We start from the raw sequence: 16,651 nt of genomic DNA, 5'->3' as shown, positions 1-16,651 counted from the left end.
ATGCTTAATTAACCCTTCATAAAAGTTCACTCATGGACTATTTGTTGTATCAAATATTCCTCCATATCACTAATAAATTTGCAATTACAAGGGATAAAAAGCATGATTTTTAAGATGAAACAAGAATAATCTAAACTGCATAATACAATGATTATAGAAAGGAATAACAATAGTACAATATCAAGGGGCAGCAAAAAAAAAATCTGAGCAAATACAGTTAGAATTATCTAGCTATCCATATTTTAGTTAACAGGGTAATAGTATTGTCAGCAAAGTCTGAAGGAGGGAACAGAAATCACTCAGGGAACTGATCAGCCACTATGCTGGTGTATCTCGGATATGTAAATTGAAACACTCTGGGCAGGTGTTTTGGAACCACCTTGGGCAGTTATTTGTTGGATAGAGGTGTCTTCTACAACTGAATAAAATGGGAATATCTGAACATTGTTTAAAGGCTGCCTATATTTGTAAGAGCGTTTATTTGTTTTGTTTCAATAGTATGCTTATATATGGATGCTATATTAAAACTAGGTGATTAATCTGAATTTGCTTGTTGACCTTATGACCAACAAGACATATACCACTGCAGTATATTACTGTAATAATGCTGCAAAGCTGATGAGTCGGGAATGGAAAAACCACAGTGCAGAAAGCATCAACCAGAAATTTCGGCATCCCTTTGCCTACTGCTTAAATCAGTTGAATTAGAGACACTTGGCTCTCAGGGAGCACTGCATCATACCCTAGGAGTGGTATATTGGCTGGGATATAAAGATTAGAAGAAAGAGAAAACTCACCACAGGACATGATTTAACAGAAACAAAATGTGTTCATTGTTATGGCTTTTCTTCATTCCATAAAGTTTAAAGGAGGGGAGTAAACCTCCCTTTGCCTTTTTGAACAGCTTTTACATACAAAATAAAATTTTAATTAAAGACATTATACCCCAACCATGCCACAGAACAATACATTCTGATGTAACAAAGAGAAAGATTCTTATTTCTATGAAGAAATAAAGAATCACCAAAGCATAGGAGTCTACTTTGCTCATCAAAGTTTAAAGCACCTAAGGAGCTAGCCAGTTGGTGGAAAGGTCGTTACGCTGAAGGAAGGCTTTAAACATTGTTGAGCAGAATCCACCCCACTGTCTTCCACTGAAAATTTAATGAAACATATGGTAAATTAAATAAAAAAGTCAGAGAAAAAGAAACATGGGTGGGGGGAGATAAACGAGATTTTTTTTTTAGTTATATTTGAGTTTTCGTTTCACGCTGAATGTTTTCAAACATTTCCCAGTAGGTGACAAAGGACCATTAAGGTGTTCTGATTTTTTTTTCATGTACTCTTCCTTGTGAATCTGTGTTGTCATGGATACGGTATGCTGTTTTCTTAAACAGAAAAATAAGTCAATGTAACCAGTATATCTTATTGACATGATTAAAAATAGTTCTGTAGATTTCCTTGCTTTCTTTGCAAAGGATCAGAAATAGATTCCTCACAGGATATTTTTATTCAAAGTCACAAAATATGAGACAAATATGAATAATCCTATTTCCTGATGGGGCATTACACAGAGGAACACCAAAGGAATTGTCTTTCGGCTGTAAGATTTACCAGCTGCTCTCACCCAGTAGGTCACCTGAACAACAGATGTTGATGTTTGCCTGCTGTGGCAGAGTTGAAGAGCCAGTCTTGGTTCCAACTCAGGCAGCAGCCATTTTTCACCCTCACCCTGGTTCCATGTGCTGGGATATGCAACTGAGTTCCAAGCATTATAGCAGATGTGGAGGAGGAAAAATTAAAGTAGTAAAAAATATGGCAATTAAAAAGTTCCTAGAAGTGGGTGGAAATCCTAGAATTCCTACTAGAGATCCTTTGGAGGCAGAGGTAGTCTTTACACTGATGTAGACACTGGTCTGTAAGGCCCAAGGCAAACTGGGAATCCTCACCAGGCTAAAATGTAACATGTCAGAAATCTGTCCAGGAAAAGAAACAGAAATCTTTTGCACACAGAGACATGGCCAGATTCAGAGACATCAGATGGAGAAGGAGCCTTAAAAGGTGGATGGCTGTCTATGTGTCTTGCAAAGTACTGTTGATGGATCACAGTTGTTTAATTTCCAAACAGCTTGCACTTGGGCAGAAAAAAATGTACCACTAAAATGAGGGAATGTTCTCAAAATCTGAGCTAGGTCCACATCAGGCACACATATTTGTCAGAAAAGTTAAGAGTTTTCCTGTGGTCTTCTCCTTGAGCTAGGATATTGTGGCTGTGTAATTCTGATTGATGAAGCAGAAGGCAACCCATGGGACAACCTAGGGGTTTTTTTTCTGAATCCATGGAGATCAGTCATGACTTGGAGGCTGAGAAACAATCATCATCCAACATTTATGGGTAGGGAGAGGGGAGTAAAAGGGAAAAGAAACAAGAGAAGGAAACAGGGTGAAGGAATAGGCCACACAAGTACACCACATGTTGATATCCACAGTGGTTGCCAGTGCTGTGTTAGTTTTGATCACAGCACTCCAGAAATTTGTTCCATATGTGTACAATGTACCCCTTCTTTGTAATTCATTTATGTATTTTTAATACAGAGGCAATACCCAGGTTAGTTCCAGAGAAGAAACATGGAGCCAGCTTACAGTTGGTATGTTCAGCAGAAAAAAGAAAGTTCAGATGAAAAAAACCCACTAGTAATTCTATTTGAATTTCACACACCCTTGCATGAACTGGGTGCCTTAAAATACTTCCCATAATCTAACACAACATGCATGGATTCATAGACTTTGGTAGCCAATTTGACATGGAAGATGTTCCCTGAGGGTGAAAGATTTGAAAACAATGTCACATGATTTAAATTTATCTGGTCCAATAAAATGGATTGGATCTACTGTGGTGGAATCAATCAGGTTTTCTGCTGATGAAAAAGGAAAGAGAGGTACCCTTTGACTACCAAACAAAGGGTGGGCAGGGATCTTAGGAACTGCAAATACAAAAGCTATGTTGAATGGGAGCTGTAGTAGAAGATGATGATGATGATGATATTGGATTTATATCCTGCCCTTCACTCTGAATCTCAGAGTCTCAAAGTGGTCACAATCTCCTTTACCATCCCCCCAACCCAACAAACACCCTGTGAGGTAGGTCGGGCTGAGAGAGCTCTCACAGAAGCTGCTCTTTCAAGGACAACTGCTGCGAGCTATGGCTGACCCAAGGCCATTCCAGCAGCTGCAAGTGCAGGAGTGGGGAATCAAATCCAGTTCTCTCAGATAAGAGTCTGCACACTTAACCACTGTACCAAACTGGTAAGGAGGGGAGTTGTGCAAGAATGAGTGAAAAAGCTAGCTGAATCCAGCCAACCATTCCTTCATCTAAGCAAGGATTTTTCTTTTGAAGGAAGACTTCTTTGCCCAGTGGAAGGAGCCTTATTCAATGGATGGTTCTTCCTTTAGTAGAGATGAGAACCATTCCATCCAATCCTATGAAAAGGAAAAAATAAAACTGACCTCTGTTAATAAGTAACCAGCAGCATCCATACAATTAATAAATCCATGGCATATAAGGTCTGGAAGGATGGATACAATAAATGCATAGAACAAAAGTGCAAATAGATTACATTTATTGAATTTTAAGGAGTCTGGTATTATACAATGATGTTTTATAATGCTGACAGGAAGCATACTGCAAGTGCAGAAACAATTTCTTTGTAGAAAACATAGGCAGGGTGACTCTGATTCCCAAAGCTTAGGTTCAGATTGTTTCAGAAACTGAGCAAAAGAAGACATTTTTAGTCATCTTGTAGAATGAAGTGTGAGACTGGTAAGACCTTTTATATGTAATACAGGACCAACAGGAAAAAAAATTAAGCACTCAGAAACACACATTGATAGGCAAAACACTGCATCTGACAAATAAAACTGAAGCATCTGGGAATTAAACACACCAAGATATTAATTTTAAAGAGGCAAAAATCACCAGGACTGCAGGACTCTTACCTATGAGGCAATGATACCCAAATCAGTCCCAGGCATTGGCAGGAACCTAAATATCATTTTATAAATATGAGAAACTAGAACACGAGTTCCAGGGTAAAAAATTGTTTAATTCTATGGTATACACAATTTCTATTCTGCCACAGTAATTCTTCCAGGGAACAGGAAAGAATGGAAGCGAGACAGATAATTAACAAGCAACTTTATTACCCTATGCAGAATAGAAAGAAGAGATGTAAAATTATGCTAGTCCAGATAGCATGGCTGAACTAAATGCAGAGCATTGTACTTGCGGCAGATGGCAGTCCAATAAAAATTTACATTTGCATAATCCGTAGTTGCATTATTTTTATCTAATGACCAATTGAAATGACAATTTAACTCACATTATGTTCCTCCCATGTGGGTAGTGCAGAGAAACCAACCTGCAGAGAAAAGATTCATGAAGGGGATCAAAAGGTATGGAGGAGAATATTTTGGAAGGAAAGGAGTCTTGAGCCAGATGTAGTACTACGTTGATTGTAACATGTGCAGAACTAGGATCCATGATGGCACTGGGTCAAAACTTCAAGATCCAGCTATCCATCATGAAGTTTGGGTTGCACAGCTTTTAAAAGAATTATGCCAACTTTAGGAAGCAGACCCCATTAGTGTAAGAAATGTCTTCTATATATTGTCCTTCATGCTTTGAGATTTACCATTTCTACATTTCAGAAAGTTTGTTTACTGGTCATAACATCTTAGGCCCTCTCTGAAGTGACAGTCCATACCCAGGAAGCATGCCTAATTAGTTCTGCTCAGCCATTTTAGAAGATAATCACACTCTGTCTTGTTTTATTTAGGAGAACGTCAGTTGTATGGCAGTTGAATCTTGAATCTTTCTGCTGCCTCATAAGGTTAAGCAGCCTGCTGAGGACAGAAATTATTCCATATCACCTTACCTTGTTTTGGAGGGTTTTTTTTTTTTTAATTCATCCTAAAGGCAGGGTTGGAGCAAGCATCTAATGGAATTTTTTGGCCATTGACATTCACTATTTTTTAATATTGTGTTATGCCCTGTACAGTATGGAAAGGCATACTTCAAAGGTGGCCTTTCTGAGGGAGGGAAGTAGACAAGATTTTCCCTCAGTTTCTCTGTCCCTTCACTAACGGAGCAGCCCTTGTAACATATTTTTTTTTCTCCCTTGAAGAAACTTTTGCTGTCCCTCCCTGTATCAGTAGTATATATTGGCTATTTCTCACTCCAGGAATCTGAAGGAAGGAATAGGGTCACCCTTTAACTTAACTTTAAAATGGTACTTGAGATGCTTTAAAATTCAAAAACAATAAAAGGTTTTATTTAACATCAAGGACGAATGGTCAGGTGAAATCTACAAAATCAAGGGGAAATTTAAGGAAATTACATTCACCTGTCAATTATGTCAATGTCAAAGTGATCCCTCACTTTGTGTGTATTTTATGCTTTGTGTGTGTATTTTAACTTGGTTTTAATTGTTGTGATGTGTGTTTGGTTTTTATAGTTTTAGCAGTGTTTTTTTACTATGTAGATTTTTAATCTGTTAGCCACTTTGGTGGTTCTGATGAGATCAGAAAGGAAGGGTATAAATGTTGTAACCAAGCAAATAAATAACATTCTCAGGATGCCAAACAAAGACAACTTGGATCCTCCCCCCAAAAATTAACAAACGCAAACTAGTTAGATTCAAATCCAGTAGCACCTTAGAGACCAACAAGAATTTCAGAGTTTAAATTTTTGAGTTTAAATTTTCAGAGTTTAAATTTTTCAGAGTTTAAATTTCAGAGTTTAAATTTAATCTAATTTAGAATCAAAGCTCTCTTCATCAAATATGAGTAGGAATGGAGATTTCTGAATCCTTTTATTCCATCAGAAGGTGGGAGGGTTGCTGTAAAGAATGCTTGCAAAGGATGCAGAGGTACCATGCATATTGTAGTCAGCTTGACTAGAGCACAGGGGGGAATATTTGGGGGCAGGAAATTAGCATCTATCATAATTAGTTGAATTAAAACAGTAATAAGTCTCAGAGCTGTTCCTCTCAAGAGCAATCTCAGAGAGGTCTCTCAGCCCCACCTACCTCACAGGGTGTCTGTTGTGAGGAGGGGAAGGGAAAGGAAATTTTAAGCCGCTCTGAGACTCCAAGTGAAAGGTGAGGTATAAATCCAATCTCTTCTTCTTCTCTTAATTATTTTTTGTTTTTATTTCATTTATATTTAATTTAATTAGTAAATTTAATTTAATTCCCAATCTTGAAACTAGTAAATCAAGGCTGCCATCACATTTCCTCATTACCTAAGGTATAACAAAGCCCAGAGAGTCTACAAATGACACTGGTCTGCATCATAATGTTCCACACCCTACAAGTGGGGCTTGAATTTATACATGAAGTGATAGATACCCCAAGTGCTATTAATAAAATATAATACGATGGCTGTGTTGTTGTTTTGAAAAATCATTTTTGTAAAGGCAAAACTTATTAAATTGGAACATATTAAAAAAAGGAAACAAAATTGTGTCATAACTATAAAAATGTCCACTCACCACTGCCACCAATCACTCGGCTTCTCCAGGTGTTCTCCCCTTTTCTATGGAGACAGAAAAATATCACAGAGTGTCAAACACCTGACTTAACTGTGCTATGCTTCACAGAGCTCTCTGTGGCCAAGCATGCATCTCTGTCCATCTGTTTTCAATTTATTGGGCTGTTTCTCTCAGGATACCTTTCAGATAGCTAAAGAATTGTATAGCTGTCTGTGACCCAGCTCCAGTGCTGTTTTTTTAAAATGATTGTCTGGACAAAACAATAGAACCAGTGAATAATCTGGAATGTTCCAGCTTCCCCAATTACCTTAAGCACCTCCAATAACATAATGCTAGCATTTTGTTGCGTAGCACCTGGGAAGCCCTTGGTATCATTAATATATTAACACCACCAGAATCATGTTGACATGTACCAGTGAACTTCAAGTTGAGGCAAAGGTTACTGTTTAGTCATAACTGATACTACTAGAAGGTCAGGCTCTTGCTATGTTGTGAAATGTGACCATCATATGAACATTTTTAAAAGCCCTGCTCAATCAGACTGAAGGTTTCCAAAGTCTAGCATTATGTGGCCAACCAGATGCCAATGGAAGGCCTCAGGGCTTGTCTGTGACAGTACTCAAATCTTTTCTCCAAGCTCCCTAAAGTCCTGAGGGGTGATGATAGAAATTTAAACAATCCTATATTTGAGTAATGGCAGCTTTAAAAACAAACCAACCCAAAAAGCACTGAGTGGGCCAAAACTTTTTTCTCTTGTTTTACCCAGCAATCAGCAATCAGAAATTTTGAATGAATATTATGAACATATAGACTGCCAAGAATTTACTGAATTCCTCTTCAGAGCCAGTGGCCAAAGGATTCTCTCCTCTCTTGGATGGATTTTTCCCCACCATGGGGCTTGACTTCTTGTCTAACAAATACCATATATTTCCCTCCCCATCCGTAAAGGTGAGTGTAAACTGATTTGATATTATTCCAGTATAGCAGATGGAGGAGCTGAGGCAGTAAAAGAGAGGTGAGAATTGCATAACACCATCTAAGGGAGGTTCAAATGGACCTGGCAGTTTATCAGGATCAGGACATGGGGGCCTGATACTGAAAAACAATCTGATGGTGCTGAGGCTGGCCAAAACTCCAAGTGCTCTTCCATTGGCTGAGGAAGAGGACTGGGGGAAGACAGGAGCCCTGGCAGCAGTAGAGGTGAGGGCTTTTTTTGTTCAGCAGGAACTCATTTGTATATTAGGCCACATACCCTGACATTACCATTGTTTCACACAGGGCTTTTTTGTAGAAAAAAGGAACTCATTTGCATATTAGGCCACACCTCCTGGTGCCAAGCCAGTTGGAACTGCAATCTTGTGCATTCCTGCTCAAAAAAAGCCCTGGAGACACCCCCTAGCTGCTCTCTCATTGCCCAGCAAGAACTATCCCTCACCTCCCCTCCTGTTGGGGTCCCTGTCTCCCTCAGTGCACTGTTTTCAAGCCTCCTCAGCCAGGGGAACATCACCTGAGTCTCCATCTAGCAGATAGGAGGATTGTTTTCTCTCCCTCTACTAGGGTTGCCAGCCTCCAGGTGGGGCCTGGAGATCTCCCACTTTAACTATTGATCTCCAGTTGGCAGAGATCAGCTCCCCTAGCCTGCTTTGGTGGCAAGAGCAGGATAAAAATCAAATAAATAAATAAATAATAATAGAAATAGAAAATGACTGCTTTGAAAGTGGACTACAGCATTATATCGTGCTGAGGCCCCTCCCTTCCCCAAACCCTGCCTTCTCCCAGCTCTACCCCCAAAAGTTTCCAGGTATTTTCTAATACAGACCTGGCAACCCTATCCCCTCCTATTTTGTCTAATGTCTTCTTATATTCAGTAAATAAAGAACTTAGCTATCTGTGTTAATTGCATAAAACAGGAAACAGAGAAAGGTCACTCAATGGCTAAAATCCTGTATTCTGTTAATAAAGTGTTTTTATGTTAAAATTTTCCATCATTACTTAGAGGTATTATGATTAATTAAAGGATTTTTCTGGATTATTTATCAATGGATGAGTAATTAGGTAATTAATTATAATGCCATGTTCTGATTTCAACATTTGGGTTGCAGTCGAATAAGCTAATTTGGTCTCTAGTACTCCTCTCACAATGGCATGGTTTCTTTTGGATCATACACACATTATTACTTAGGGACAGCCTTACCACTTGCCACTCCTGTGTATTAAAAGAGCTGTGTATTTAAACTGGAGAACAAGTTTGGTGTAGTGGTTAAGTGTGCAGACTCTTATCTGGGAGAACCGGGTTTGATTCCCCACTCCTCCACTTGCACCTGCTAGCATGGCCTTGGTTCAGCCATAGCTTTGGCAGAGGTTGTCCTTGAAAGCACTGCTGTTGTGGGAGCCCTCCCCAGCCCCACCCACCTCACAGGGTGTCTCTTGTGGGGGAGGAAGGTAAAGGAGATTATGAGCTGCTCTGAGACTCTTTGAAGTGGAGGGCGGGATATAAAGCCAATATCATCTTCTTCTAAAGGGGAGGGGAGAGCAATTTACAAATGGGCTCCTTTCATAACTGTCACAATATTGTTAGGTCTTTGGTACCTAGATTTTTAAAATGCTGGAAAACACTACACTGTTATTGATGTTCTAATCTGGTGCTTGGAGTCAGTGGAATGGATGAGGATGAACAAGTTGAAAAGTAATCCTGAGAAGACCGAAGTTCTCTGGGTAGAAGGGCAGACCAGGGACTTCAGATCCCCTCTGTCTTGAATGGGGTTATACTCTCCTTGAAAAGTCAGGTTCACATCTTGGGAGTGCTGCTTGACACAGCATTCACCTTAGAAAACAAGATGGCTACTGTGATTTGGAGTTTGCCCAGCTCCAGCTGGTGCATCAGCTGTATCCATTCATTGGTCAGTCAGAGCCACAGTGATCCATGCCTTAGTTACATTGCAATGTGTTCTACTATTGCAATGTGCTCTACTTAGGGCTACCTTTCAAGAGTGTTTGAAAGCTACTACAGAATGCTGTAGCTAGACTGCAGGTAGAAGCCAGCTACCCAGAGCATACATCCCCTAATACTATAGCAATTGCACTGGCTACCGGTCTGCTCTTGAGTCCATGGTTTTGGCTTTGTCCTTTAAAACCCTATATGGCTTGGGACTGGTGTATATGGAAGACCATCTTCTTCCATATGACCTTGCTCAGGAAGAAAGATCGGAGAGAGATGCCCTCCTTATGATCCCACCAATTAAAGATGCTCATTTTGTAAGCACATGAGAGAAGGACTTTTCCTTGGCAGCTCCACACTTACAGAACAATCACCCTAGAGAGAAATGGGGTGTGAATTGACTTTGCACCAGTGCGATTACATCACCCAGTGCAAAGCACGTCACAACAGCACAGCAGGATGACGTCACTTCCAGTTCACACAAGATGTGACGCCACAGCATTGGTATGACACTAACCAGGTAGATCCCTACCTTCTTCAATGCCCTGCCAGATACTAGCATTTGGGCTAGCAGCCCTAGATATACCATTCAAAGTTCATTGAAGTAAAAATGCTTAGATAGGTGTAACTTTGCTTAGGATGGTACTGTCACAGTGCAATGCTATGCAGAGTTACATCTGTATATCTGCTGATGGTCTTAGAAGGATGAAACTCTCTTTAGGATTGTACTCAGGTTGCAACCCTAAGCACAGTTACTAGGAAGTCAGCCCCACTGACCTCACTGAGACTTAATTCTGAGCATACTTGTTTAGGATTGTCATGTAAAGCTGTAATCCTATACCCTCTTCTTCTCTAGCCAGTTTGGTGTAGTGGTTAAGTGCGCGGACTCTGGGAGAACCGGGTTTGATTCCCCACTCTTCCACTTGCACCTACTGGAATGGCCTTGGGTCCGTCATAGCTTTCATAGGAGTTGTCCTTGAAAGGGCAGCTGCTGTAAGAGCTCTCTTAGCCCCACCTACCTCACAGGGTATCTCTTGTGGGGCAGGAGGAGGTAAAGTAGGTTGTGACCACTCTGAGATTATAATGCGGGATATAAATCCAATATCATCATCATCTTCTTCTTCTTCTTAAGAGTGAGCCCCACTGAACATAGTAGGGGTATAATACTTGGTATTTATATAACTCCTTCAATTGTTTTACACTCATCAACTGGCTGTAATCCTTACACTAACACTGTAAATCTGGCCCGTATTATTATCACCACATTGCACATGGTGGGAAGGAGGACTTCTGACAAACACAGTTGTGCCTTAGACCATTCCCTAGTGACTTCATGTCAGAAAATTCCAGCTGTATCTTGAAAATCTGTATCTGTTTCCTTGCCAGCACCCTTCAGCAGCGTCTCTCTCTCTCGCTCGCTCTCTGTCCCAGCCTCCCTCCTCCATGCATAATAAATGCCCATCCATCTAGCAATGCAATGCTAAATAAATTATTTAAAAGTAAAACTAATTAAAAGGATTGCATAACATTTTATTTATTTATTTAAAACATTTTATGCCACCTATCAACCTTATCAGGGTCCCCAAGGCAGATTACATTTAAATGATTAAAAACAACATTTAAACCATAAAATAATTCATAAAAACACATAAACAAACACCAGAACCAAGGAAGTGAGATAAAAAAGTTTGATCCAATAGTTCAACATCTTTTCAGGGTTTTTTTTTTAAAAAAAACACAATAATTTGCCCAACTTTGATTATGTGTTTCTCATGTCACTTTATGTGAAAATAGATTAGGCAAAGGAATGAAGGCCAAAGGGACAGTGCTCTGACAGGTCCAAGTAGCTTCAAACAGCAGCATCTAGGATAACATTTGCAGAAGCAACTTTCTCTGTGTGTTCCATTTCACACCCAAGGACTACTGAGAGTTTAAGCTGGCTCTCTCCAGAAAGAACTCTAGAAAGGTTTTCATTGTTCAGCCACAACTTCCAGCTCACCATAGATAATTCAATAAAAACACAGTTATGCCCAATATACTGTCTGTATAATGTTTTTAACAGGTCATCTTACATTTAGGGTCATCTTTTCAAGTAAATATTGTTGTTAGCAAATGTGTGAAACTAACATAGAGTACTCAAAGCCATAATAATGGACATGTTTACAAGATTCAATGTTATATGTTCATATACTTGTAGCTGTTTGTGTAGAATTTCCATTTTTAGTTTTAATATCATTACATATAAGAATTTCCATTTTTAGCATGGGGCTGCTGTGGAAAGGCAGAAGAGAGAAACATTGCTTGGTAATAAAACCAGAATTTTAGCTAAAATACAGTTTTCCAAACTAAAATCCAGAATGGAAAAATAAAAATCTGCGGATGGAACCTAACAAGAGTGGGTACTTTTCTGACTGAAGGCATGAATACTTGATAGGAAAATCAACAAAATGGTCATTATTTTTAGTGTGGCCTGATGGGGAGTCTCCAGTTTTAGCTGGTGCTGAAATTACATCTCAGGGTTTTCATTTCAGTGTGGCAGTCCACATCTCGGAACCCAGGCTTCATATTCTGAAAATTCATCTACTCCATCTCTACAGATAAACTGGAGAGCCAGTTTGGTGTAGTGGTTAAGAGTGGTGGACCCTAATTTGGAGAACCGGGTTTGATTCCCCACTCCTCCACATGCAGCCAGCTGGGTGACCTCGGGCCAGTCACAGTTCTCTCAGAGCTCTCTCAGCCCCACCTATCTCAAAGGGTGTCTGTTGTGGGGAGAGGAAGGGAAGGAGATTGTAAGCTGTTCTGAGACTCCAAGTGAAGGTTGGGGTATAAATCCAACTCTCCTCCTCCTATTTGTGGGTAATTTTGTCCTTAGCAGTGAGACTAAAAGCAAATCGTGCCCAACTAAACCCATCCTTCCACTATGCACTTTTAATATCTTCCCATTTTTCCCTTTCAACTGAGTCAGAAAGATAACAGTGCTGTTATCCCATTTTTCCATGGACTGATTCCTGTGATCCACTGAAAAATGGACAGTATTCATGATGCACTGACAGGATATGGCTGCAATCCTAAACACACTTACTAGGGAATAAGGCTTATTGAACTCAATGGAACTTGCTTCTGAGTATGACTGTACTGTAAGTCTCTGAGCAAAATTGTTTTGACTAGCATGAGAATGATGTGCTCCCTTTTAAAATTAAACTCTTATGTGAGAAAATGGATACTATCAGATCAAAGACACATGTAATGACTATTGGCAAGAAATTTCAAACTCTTTCCCTCAGTGAAGACATGCAATAATGGTTATTGACAGTGTGACATGCCTGATTGTCTAGGATTCTGTTTGAAACTGAAATGAACTAAGTTTGGGGTTTCAGCATGGAAATCCACATCTTTGGGTTTTTGAAAATCACTAGATGCAAGTTTAATTGCAAGATTTTCAATTCTTGTCTACTAACAAATTAGGAAATTGTTTAAGGTAGCTATGGTGATAAGAAAGTTTTTAAAAGACCGATGAGCTCTATATTTTAGGAGAGTATGGAGGGCCAGCAACAGGACATAGAGGCCAAGACCTTTCCCCAATGTTGCCTCCAGGCTCTGGGGTTCAGATGATTAGTGTCTCTGACTGTGAAGGTTCCCCTCAGTCATCATGGCTAGTAACCACTGATAGACTTGTCCTCCATGGATCTATCTAATGTCTTTCAAAGCTGTTTTTTTTCCTGTGGCCATCACTACATCCTCTGGCAGTGAATTCCACATTTAATTCACTCTCTTTGTAAAGTAGTATTTCTTTTTATCTGTCCTGAACCTCCTGCCCATCAGCTCTATTGGATATCCTCAAGTTCCAGTATTTTGGAATTTAAAAAAGTTCTCTTTGTCAACTCTCCCCAACCCAATGCATAATTTTATAAACCTCTATCATATCCTTAGCTGACTCTTTTCTAAACTGAAAACTCCCAGACCAATTCCACATTCGGTGTTGCTCCACCCCCAGGCTTCTGCTTTCATTGGATCGAGTGATTGATTCCCCACCAGTTACTGCATGGCTGCATTTTGACCTGCAGCTCCCTCCAATTTCCCTCATGTCTATTTGATCGCTAAAAACCAAGATCAAGTAGACGTAAGGGAAGCTGGAGGGAGCAGTGGGTCAAAATGCAATGGTGCAGCAACTGGTGGTGAATTGATTGCTTAATCTGGCAAAAGCAGAAGCCCAGGGGCAGAGCAACAGCAATTGCGGAATTACTCCCAGACTCTTCAGCCTTTCCTCGTAGGGAAGATGCCCCAACCCCCTAATCATCTTGGTTGCCCTCCTCTATACTTTCTCCAGGTCTTCAATGTCCTATCGGAGATATGGTGACCAGAACTGTACACATTATTCCAAATGAGGCCGCACCATAAATCTATACAGGAGCATTACAATATTGGCTGTTTTAGTCTCAATCTCTTTTTTTAAAATTTAAACAGATTAAATTTATTAATATTGCATTCTGCAATCTACATTCAAATATCATAAAGCAACCGAGCAACAATCTTATTACAGGTAAATACCACTAACATAATATTTCAGATAAAACAATATAATATTTTAAAAGGTTCATAACTGCAATACTTTCAACTATAATCTACTTTCAAATAATTTAAAAATAAATCAGATTGGAGTAATATGGATTGATTGGCAGTATATCATGTTCAACAAGGTAAGTAACTATCGGGAGCCACATCTGCACAAATGTATCGCAGTATTTCCCAGGATCAGTTGAGAAATTGTCTCAATCTCTTTCTTAATAATCCCTAACATACAGTTTGCCTTTTTCATCAATGCAGCACACTAGGTTGACACTTTCATTGAGTTATCCACCATGACCCCAAGATATTTTTCCCTCTTAGTGTCAGCAAGTTCAGACCCCATTAGCCTATCCTTGAAACTGGGATGTTTTTGTCCCAATATGCCACCCCCTTACACTTACCAGCATTGAAATTCATTTGCCCCATTGTTGCCCACTTACCCAGTTTGTGGAGGTCCTCTTGGTGCTCTTCACAGGCAGCTTTGATGCTGATCTTCAGGGAGCTACCAGACTCTTCTACTGCAGACCAACACGGCCACCCACCTGAAACTATACTGAGACAGGTAAGAATTGGTTGCCACAGGGGTAAGGGATAATTGACAGGATTTCTTTCCCTTCCTCCAAGCCTAGTGCAAGGGGATTGTTTCACCTTACAGAAAGAGATCGAACATACAAAAGAAAAAAGAGCATCTGGAGCCCATTTGCAGGAGTATTCCCAGAACCATGACGCCACTAAGAAACCCACCATGCTTTCAACACTCTCCCTGGAGGAATGACAAACAGCCCCAGCCATTTATGAGATAAACAAGACACAGTTTATTATCCACTGATGAGCAATTACTATTGCAATAACCAACTGGAATTGAAAAAAAGAAAAATAATTGCAAGCAATATTGCTGTAGTACCCTGAGCAAAGGAAAAGATCAAACAAGTGCATCAGACCATTTCTTTACTATACAATCCATCCACAGCTGATTTCTTTCTTTCTTCATCTCCACAGTGTAATTGCCTTCTTGCTCAGGACATAACATTTATTGGATAGATTCCTGCTTTGAATATCTAAAATTTAGGTAGCATTTAAAATGGAAACAGAAACAATGTGTTGGTGGGGGAGGATATCATAGACATTCTTAATAAATAAGATGCCGTCTCTTGCTGTGTTGTTCAAATGCCCATTCTCCATTTGAAAGAAATGTTTTGCTGGCAGCTGTGCAGTCCGGTGGTTGAAAAGCTGTGCTTCCAGTGAAATCGCCTTGGAGTTAGTCCATTGCTATCTGCCTTGATTCACTCAATGGCCTTTTGAGGAGTTGTCACTGCATAGGTGATGCCACCTCCTGACTCAAAAAGCCTGCAGTGCATCACCCAAGGTAAGGCATAGTTTGTTCTGCATGCTGCCTGCTTGTTCCTTGTGCATGATGCTAAAAACAAACAAGAATGTGTGCTGATATGACTACTCCAAACAAAAAACCCTGCATACAAGTAAATGTTTTCTCATCTTGACATAAAAGAATTTGGGTCCAGGGCATTCAGATGCAAATGCTCAGGACTGGTCGTTATGTATGTTGCACAAAGGAATCTGCTTTTTAACATACAGAACGCTTAGATGAACATGAACCCATCATCTTAATGACAAACATTCCTGCTGGTTGGATCCAGTTAACCTTTTTCTTCAGTCAACTTGTTCTCCTCCTTATAAGAGCCCCCATTCCACTTCTTTTTTGTCCAGGCAAATCCCATGAGCCCTAGTCTAACCTTTTTGGTAATCAAAGGGGCCCTTTTCAACAGTGGAAAAGTTGGTTGGATCCCTGGGAGGAGAGGACAGTCCACTACTTCCACTAAATTTAAATAATAACCCTGTCACAGATGCAGTAGGACTTCACAACAATGGTTTGAGAGCAAGAACTAGAAGTTACATTATGTTCTACTCAGGGCATCAAAAGATTGAGCCAGGCAGTACAAAATGGAGTGGAATATCTACTGCACAACTCACATTTCTGGCAACATTTTTGTGTGTGTGTGCATTCTTAGTTGTTTCCTGCACATTGATGGCTTCTGTGATTTCCCTGTTGCTGATGTGGATACAATACAGTGGCAACAAAGCATTCCACGTGGCAGATTTTCTTGCCTCAGCCTCTAGGCAGTAACCACCACCCCCCGCCAATGGATTTTTCATGTTCTTTAATACATTTCCATAGTGAAAGAGCCTGGAGACTTTTTTAAAAAAATGAAAACCGAGTATTCAGAAAACATGATATACAGACTGTAATAGTTTTTTAACAATATAATGCTATGTAATTGCTGATTTAAAACAAACAAAAAGTTTATAATATAGTGGGTTCAAAGCATTGCAGAGACGAGATCATAGTGAAGACAGCTCTTTATTAAGGAAAGCATGGTGAAGGCTGCTCCCAACAAAGACTGACTAAGGGCCTGTGGGCCAAACCTATATACAACTCTAATCTCCCACGCTAGCTTGCCATTGGTTCATTCAAACAGGCAGGGGTCTGTGATAGGTGCAGGGCGGCAGGTATTTGGATCCCACCACCCATTGTTATACAGTCCCCAAGCTCTGCTTTCCTGGCTCCAGTGAGCCAGCTG

Source organism: Heteronotia binoei, chromosome 9, assembly GCF_032191835.1.
Source record: "Heteronotia binoei isolate CCM8104 ecotype False Entrance Well chromosome 9, APGP_CSIRO_Hbin_v1, whole genome shotgun sequence".
Lineage (NCBI taxonomy): Eukaryota > Metazoa > Chordata > Lepidosauria > Squamata > Gekkonidae > Heteronotia > Heteronotia binoei.
The sequence above is the reverse complement of the archived record's forward strand: the minus strand, read 5'-3'. Positions refer to the sequence as shown.